Raw genomic sequence first — 8,271 nt, forward strand, 5'->3', positions numbered from 1 at the left:
GCATAGGAATCAGATCAATTATATCTGCGTAAAAAACTGCTGTAGAAGCTCAATATCAGCTGTGAAAACAAGGCCAGGAGGTGATTGTGGAACAGACCACCAACTACTCATATGCAAGTTCAAGATGAAGCTGAGGAAATGTAAACCGAATCCACGGGAACCAAAATATGACTGTGAGTTCATCCCACCTGAATTTCAGAACCGTCTCAGAACATGTTTGGGGTCTTGAAGACTAATGAGAGAAGACCAGACGAACTGTGGGAGGATATCAAGGGTATCATCCAGGAAGAATGCAAACGGTCATAGCAAAGACAGAAGAGGAAGAAAAGACCAAAATGGATGTCAGAAGAGACTCTGAAGATTGCACTGGAGCGCAGAGAAGTCAAAGCACAAGGAAGAAAACTCTTTCTACTTCCTAGGCTGTTTTGGTTGTTGTGTTGCACTGAGTCAGAACCAATCCATAGCTGATCCTCCAGTGGGTTTTCAGCAGCAGTAAATCACAGACTTTGTAGCTGAATGGCTACTTATCTGTATCCTTTTGAAGTATGAGATGACAGGACCTGCAGATGTGGGAAAGAATAATCCAGTCAGAGAACTGCGCCCTACCTCAGGCACTTTCCTTCCGAGTGTGTGAATCCACTTCTAAAATAAAAACAGTTGTCCTTGATTATTTTTATAATTTATCTAAAAATTGTTTTGTTTGAATGAAGGTTTATACATGGTACTGGTTTTTCATATAATCAATCATTCATAGATAATTTTGTTTTGACACTGATCGATGTAATTGATTAAATAGCTGATCATCCCCTGGGGAGTTCTGGTAATTTAGTAGTAAGGAGTTCCACTGTAACCCCAAAGGCATGGAGTCCTAATCCACCAGATGCTCCCTGGGATAAAAACAGGCAGTGAAATTCAGAGTGCTATTAAGTGTGGCTGAAAAAACACTGCAATGTCAGCTCTTTGTCTGTTCTGATTCAATGGCACACAACAACAATATCATAATCACTCATTTTGTCCACTATCTTTTCCTTCACACAATTGGCATATTTATTAATCATCATTTGCCTCTTTATCTCTTACTATGTCTGTTAATGTGATGCCCCCAAATTTGTCAGTGTGTTCACCTTTCCTTAGCTTTTCCTAATGGTGTTCTTATACCATAATTGTCCTTTGTGACTGGCTTTCTTTATAATCTGCTTATCTATTTACTCCTCGGTAGTAATGTCTGTTACATACTGACTAGTATTTTTCAGTTTTCTTTTCCTTTTAATTAATTTTAATGAAAAGTTACAGAGATTTTTGGATTTCCAGTCATTCATTTTTGCACTTTTCTCCCTGCCCCACCCATTCACTCTTCTCCTTGAAAAGTAAAAGAAAAGCTCTTTCATTGTTATGCAATCCTTCCCCTCAAGTCCACTCCACTATGTAGCCTTCATTCTGGACTCCTGTTAAGACAATAATACCTAATCCTATATCCCTTTCAAACAGTTCTCTCCCTTATCTCTTTCAATGCAGTATACATCATTCCTCCCCTCCTTCTCTGTCTTCCCTCAACCTCAGTGTCAGTCCCATTTTACAACAGTGGCCCTATGCAATATTTGTCCTTTCGTGACTGAGATATTTCACTCGGCATAATGTCCTATAAGGTCATCCACTTTGACTAGTATTTTTTTATAATACCTTGGGTTTCCAAACATTGAGTATGTTCACACTTTCAATCTTTCCTACTCACTGATGGAGTACTTGATCCTCATCATCCACCTGTTGAGATACTTTTCTTGTGAAGTCTTCTGTTTTTCTGAAGTTTTGTAAGTCTACTTTATTCTGCCAGTTCCCAGTCAGAGTAGATTGATTGATTCTGCCTCCAGGTTATCTTTCATGACTGAGAGTTTTCCTCCTCTACCCAAAGTAGCGATTCCTGTGCATTCAATCAGCCTTGAAACTCTGACTTACATGTGGTCTGTAGTCACATTTCCATCAGGTTTTGTAAACGTTCACTTTCGTGGTTGGAGACTTGATTCATTTTGGACATACACTCCTTACATTGTCAGTAGGTCAAGAAGTCTCTTCATTCTCTTTTCATTTTTGTAGTGGATTTTTCATTAATGCATAGTTTTTTCCTTAAATTCCTGTAACTGCTGTGTTTTTAGTTGGTAGTTTGGTTTGTTTGTTGTTGTTTTTTATGAAACCATATTACTTGTCTTGTATGTTTACTACAGTCTAGATTTTGTGGTAATAATCTTATGATACTCAATGAGCTTATCTTCCCAGTGATTCCACCAAACTTACAGTTATATCCATATCCCTAATCAGATAAAAGTTGTCAGATTCACATAATGCCTAATAATCCTTCATTTCAGGGGGGAAGGTCACAATAACTTTATCAGTAGCTGAGAACAATATTTTCCATGCAGAATTAGTAATTCTAGAACATGAAGAGCTCTAAAAATATAACAAAGGAATGGTCAAGACCTAGAGAAAAATAGGTTAGAGGTCTAAGAGACTTCACAGGAAAAAAAATAAAAGCAAATAATGTTTAATCCTTTGACATAGTGCTCAGCCTTAATATAAGGTAAGTAGGATTTAAAGCTGCACTAAAATATCACTTCTTAGATATAAAATAGGAAGAAAGGTTGCTGCAAACTGTGTGTGTTGGTGACAATGAAGATGTAGGCTCAATTTCACATTTTGGAAGATAAAATAAATTGTAAAATTGCTAAGAAGGGGAATATGGCAGTGAATAAATAAACCAAACACATATTTTCCATTTGACTCTTCATTGCTATTTTTCCTACCTAAAAATAAACATCCAACAACAGGAAAATACATATAAAAACAAATCCAGAAATATGCACAATTATTTAATGAAGTATTGTGTCTCAAAGACTGGAAATTCTCCACAACAGGAATTAACAAATACCTGTTGAACACATCTTGACATACAATGGATTACCATGCTTTGCAGCTGGAAATGGATGAGAGATCCTTATGGCACTAAGCATGATCTTTACAAAACATTAAGTAACAAAAGCAAAATGGAAACAGCACCAGTGTGCTACTGTATATCTAAGAAGGAAAGATAATCTATTCTATGACTCAGTACCTGCACCAAACACCAAAGTTGATTCCTTTTTTTTTTTCTTAAGGAGGGGAACTATAAATCTCTTTAAAAAAATTAAACTGAAGAGAACTTGAAGCACTTGTTGCAGAAGATCAAGGAATGCCTCCTTCAATATAGGTTGCATTTCAATGTCAAGAAAAAAAAGATTCTTACCCTGGCCCAAGAGGCAATATCATGATGGATGGAGAAGAGATTGAAACTGTCAACAACTTCATCTTACTGGATACGCATCCTTGGTACCAGAAGTCAAGAAACAAGGAGATAAGGAGCTCTGGTGGCCTAATGGCAAAAAGCTGCACTGTAATCCCAGAGGTACACAGTTTGAATCCACCAGATGCTCTGCTGGAGAAGGAGGGACAATCTCCTCCCATACCAGTCAGATCCATTTTGATGGTACACATACCCAAAAAATATTTTAAAAGCTTTAAAAAAGAAAAAAGGAGATATATTGCCCTGGGGAAATCTACAGTTAGGGACATCTCCAAATTATTGAGGAGTAATGATGTCAGTTTTAGGCCTAAGGTGCCTCTGATTCAGGTCATGATCTTTCTGATCACTTGCTATGCATCTAAGAGCTGGACAATGAATAGGGATGACAGAAGAAGAATTGATGCCTTTGAGCTGTGGTGCTAGAGCAGAGTATAGACAGCCAAAAGAACATTGTCTTGGAAAGCATGTAGCTGGAGTGCTCTTTGGAGGCAAAGATGATAAAGCTTCACCTCACATACTTTGGGCATGTTGGTAGGTGGGGCATGATACTTGAAAGGATAGGGGGTCGGTGAAGGAAAGGAAGACCCTCAACCACATGAATTGACATGGTCACTGCCACAATGGGCTCTAAAGTGTCAGGAAGTATGAAGATGGCACAGGATGAGACGGTTCAGATCTGTGGTTCACCGCATCTCAAGGACTCATACCTGACTCAACAACACCTAACAACAACAAAAGCACGATGAATATCATTGTTGATGCCAGATGGATCTTGGCTGAAAGCAGAAAATTTCAGAAAAAATTCTATCTGTGTTTCATACATAGCATTTGGCTGTGTGGATCATAACAAAGTCTAGCTAATCCTAGAACACTTAATTTTACTCATACAAACGCGATACCTATACCAAGAAGCTGTTGTCTGAACAAGGCAAGGGAACAGTGCATGGCTTAAAATAAAGGTGTGCATCAGGGCTGTATCTTTCTCCATACCCATTCAACCTGTATGCTGACCAAATCTTTTGAGAATTTTGGACTCTATTAAGAAGTATGTGGCATTAGCATTAAAGGAAGACTCATCAACTGCTTGTATTATGCAGATGACACAATCTTGCTTCCTGCAGAAGGTCAAAGAACTCAGTCTTCAATATGGTTCTTATCTCAACAACAAGAGAACAAAAATCATCACTTGTGCACCAATAGGCAACATCATGATAGACAGAAAAAAGATCGATCTTGTCAATAACCTCATCTTACTTGGATCCACAATCAACACATTTGGTACCAGTAGTCAGGAGATCAGGACATATATTGCACTGGGAAAGCCTGTAGGCAGAAACCTCTCCAAAGTACTGAGGAACAGTGATATCAATTTGAAGACAAAAGTGTGCCTGATTCAGGCCATGGTTCTTTCAATTACTTCCTATGCATATGAGATCTGGACAATGAAAAAGGATAATAGAAGTAGAATTGATGCCCTTGATCTGTGGAAGTGGAGATGAGTACTGGATATCTCATATATTGCTAACAGAACAATGTTCTCCATAAAGGCAAGGAGGTTGAAGCTTCATCTCACACATTTTGGGCATTTTATTTGGAGGGACATCATGCTTGAAAAGATGGAAGGTCAGTGCAAGAGTGAAAACCCCCCAATAATATGGACTGATGCAGTGACTGCAGCAAGGAGCTCACGTATGTCAGAGATGATGAGGATGGCATAGAGAAGGAAGGGTTCAGGTCTGTTCATAGAGTAATTATGAGTTATACTAGACTCAATGGAACCTAATAATAGCAACAACAAATATTCTTGAATTTGAATTCAAATATTGGTACATACTCTTGACTACAGCTTTCAGTATGGATAACATCTCAACATCAAGAAAGTAAAAATCTTCACCATAGGGCCAAGAGGAATCATTGTTGTTGACTGCCTTCAAGTCCAGCACAACCCATAGCGACCCTATGAACAAAAGGCCAGAAGCCCTTCTACAACTATCGATATTTATCAAAGTTCATAGAGTTTCTGAAGGCAAGTTGTTTAAAAAGTGGATGCCACTCTTGCTTCCTATAGACAGAAAAAAAGATTGAAGTTGATTTCATTTTACTTAGATCTACTAGCAACACCCATGGTAACAGTAGTCAAGAAGTCAAAAGATCTGTTTCATTGGGAAAATCTGATGTCAATGACCTTGCCCAAACACTAAAGAACAAGGATGTCACTTTAAAGACTAAGGTGCACCTGGCCCAATCCATGGCCTTTTAATAACTTTCTATGATTCTGAAAGTGGGACAATGAAGAAAGATGACTGAAGAAAAATTGTGTCTTTTAGTTGAGGTGTTGGAGAAGAGAACGGAATATCCTCCAGATGGCCTAAAGAACAAACAGGTCTATCATGGAGGAAAGAGTGCCCCTGAGAGACAGGGATGGTGTAACTTATTTCACATACTGAGGACATGTTGTCAGGAGAGGCTAGTCTTTGGAAAATTACTTCATGCCTGGAAAAGTGGAGTGTTAGACTAAGAGGTGAAGACCCCACAAGATGGACTGACACAGAGACTGTAACAATGGATTCAAACCTATCAAAGTTGGTTAAGACAGTACAGGATAGGGCGAGTTTCAGATCTGTTGTTCAACAATTACAACAACAGATATGTGCCTATGATGTGTGTATACAAATGTTTATATTATATATATGTATAATATATATTTGAAGCACACATACATATATGTATACTTGGAAATATATACATATTTGGTGGATATGTATGTTTGGCAAATATATATGTGTATTTGAAGGATATATCTTTTTGAAAAAATATTTATTTGGAGAATGTATATGTATTTGTGTGAGATAGAAGATAGATAAATAGAAGATAGATGATAAATGATAGATAATAGATAAGACAGATAGATAGCTAGTAGACATAGATAGATGATAGATAGATAGATAATAGATTATTAATAATAGATTAGATAGATGATAGATAGATAGATGAGAGAGATAGAGTCATAATTACAATATGTAATTTCTCTGTATGGTTGTCCAAAAATTAGTGCTGATAGTGACACTCATTTGTCCCAACCAAGAATTAACCCAGTGGATACTTATAAGTTGATTCGGAAAGGAAGAAAAGCATCTGTGAAAATAATCCTGTTCCTTTATGGGTTGCATTTATTCTGATAGCAATCCTGAAAATCCGCTTGACAGCTGAGCCTCCTCTGCCCACAGTGTCATATGATATAGGCGCAATAAGAGCAGAGGAGAGGAACACGATTTAACAGCATGAAGAAAACACATGAGCATTAACTGTATCATTGCAGCAGAAATGCTCCAAATTTCTTCTTAACTGAAGGAGGGTACACAAAGGAAATGGCAGGCCAATTACGCTGATTACTGTGGCTGCAAATACGTGCAGCAACTTTCAGGTTTCGGTGATGCTGTGTTTATGATGCTAAGAAATGCTGCATGCAGGCAGCCCCCTTCTTCCACTCCGTTGTTTATCTCCTGTCATTGCAGCGCACACTCTAACTAGCCGAGTAATAGATACGACGCCACCTAAAGGAGCCCCACAGCAGAACTCCATCAAAGTCACAGGCTTAAAAGATCATTTGACATACTTTTCTTTCCATTTTGATATAAATTCACTTGGTCCCCATCAAATCCATTCACGATAACAAGTCATTACAATACATTTTTCTTCTCACACCTCGGACAATCATCTGATCTTAAAGTCAAGGAAGAAACATGTGAAATAACCATCAAGGGTGGTCTGCATGCCATCATGCTGTAGACGATACTATTTATCTTTATGATTTTGAATTTATTCGTCTGAATGTAAAAATAACCTCCTCCCACCCTTTTTTTGCCTTTTACTATAGCAAACAGAAGACTGGAAGGACACAGATTATTCCAGTGTTAGGAAGGTGTTAGACTTTTTAACATTTTGTCTTGTTTATGTTTTATCTATTAAACAACTCCCGTTTGCATGTATGGATATTGTACTTTGGTCTAAATACTGTGGATTCCTTAAATACAAAGGGATTAGTTGAATCATTTTCTGGCAAATCAGCTTATGGAATTGCTTCAAAGTCTTCACATACATTGCCACATTCTTTCCAAATAATCTCCTGCAATGAATGTACCTGATGTCACTGTGGAAACAATGCCAACTTACCTCATTTCCATAAGGGTTTTTGCCTGCTCCATAGATATCTTTTCAAGGGGTAGTTTTGTTGGAAATAGATCACCAGGACTTCCAAGATTCCTTCAGGTAAATTGCAACTGTCAACTTTTTACTTAGCAGTCCAGGTCTGAAACATCAGTACTATCCTGGTACTCCTCCTGTTGTGTTGCCTTGTGCCATCTAGTCTGTTTCAACTCATAGCAAACCAATAGGACAGACTAGAAGTGCCCCACAAAGTTTTCTATGCTTTAACTTTCATGAGAACAAATTCCCAGTTGGTGATTCAAATCACTGATCTTTCAATGAGCAGTCATGTGTACCAACATTGTCCCATCGTATCTTCTTCCCCAACAAGTTCTTGTTGTTAGGTGCCGCCCAGTTGACTATGAGTTGTAGCAACGCTTTGAACAAAAGATCTGAACATTTTCCTGTCATGCACCATCCACATGGTCTCTCTCATGCTTAAGCCCATTTTGGTAGCCATACTGGCATTACATCTCATTGAAGGTCCTCTTCTCTTTTACTGACCCCTCTACCTTTCCTAGCATGATGCCTTTCTTCAAGGACTGCTTGTATACTGCATTGAAACAGATGAGGGAGAAAACTGTTTAAAAGGATTATGTATGTGATAAGGTATTTTTGTCATGACGGGAGTTCAGAGCAAAGGCTTCATAGTGGAGTGGACCTGCGGGGAGGGATTGTAAAACAAAGCAAGAATTTTTCTTTTACTTTTCCAAGACGGTAGTGTACTTGCGGGT

This window comes from Elephantulus edwardii, unplaced genomic scaffold, assembly GCF_000299155.1.
Source record: "Elephantulus edwardii isolate Elephantulus edwardi_28Jun2011 unplaced genomic scaffold, EleEdw1.0 scaffold00001, whole genome shotgun sequence".
Lineage (NCBI taxonomy): Eukaryota > Metazoa > Chordata > Mammalia > Macroscelidea > Macroscelididae > Elephantulus > Elephantulus edwardii.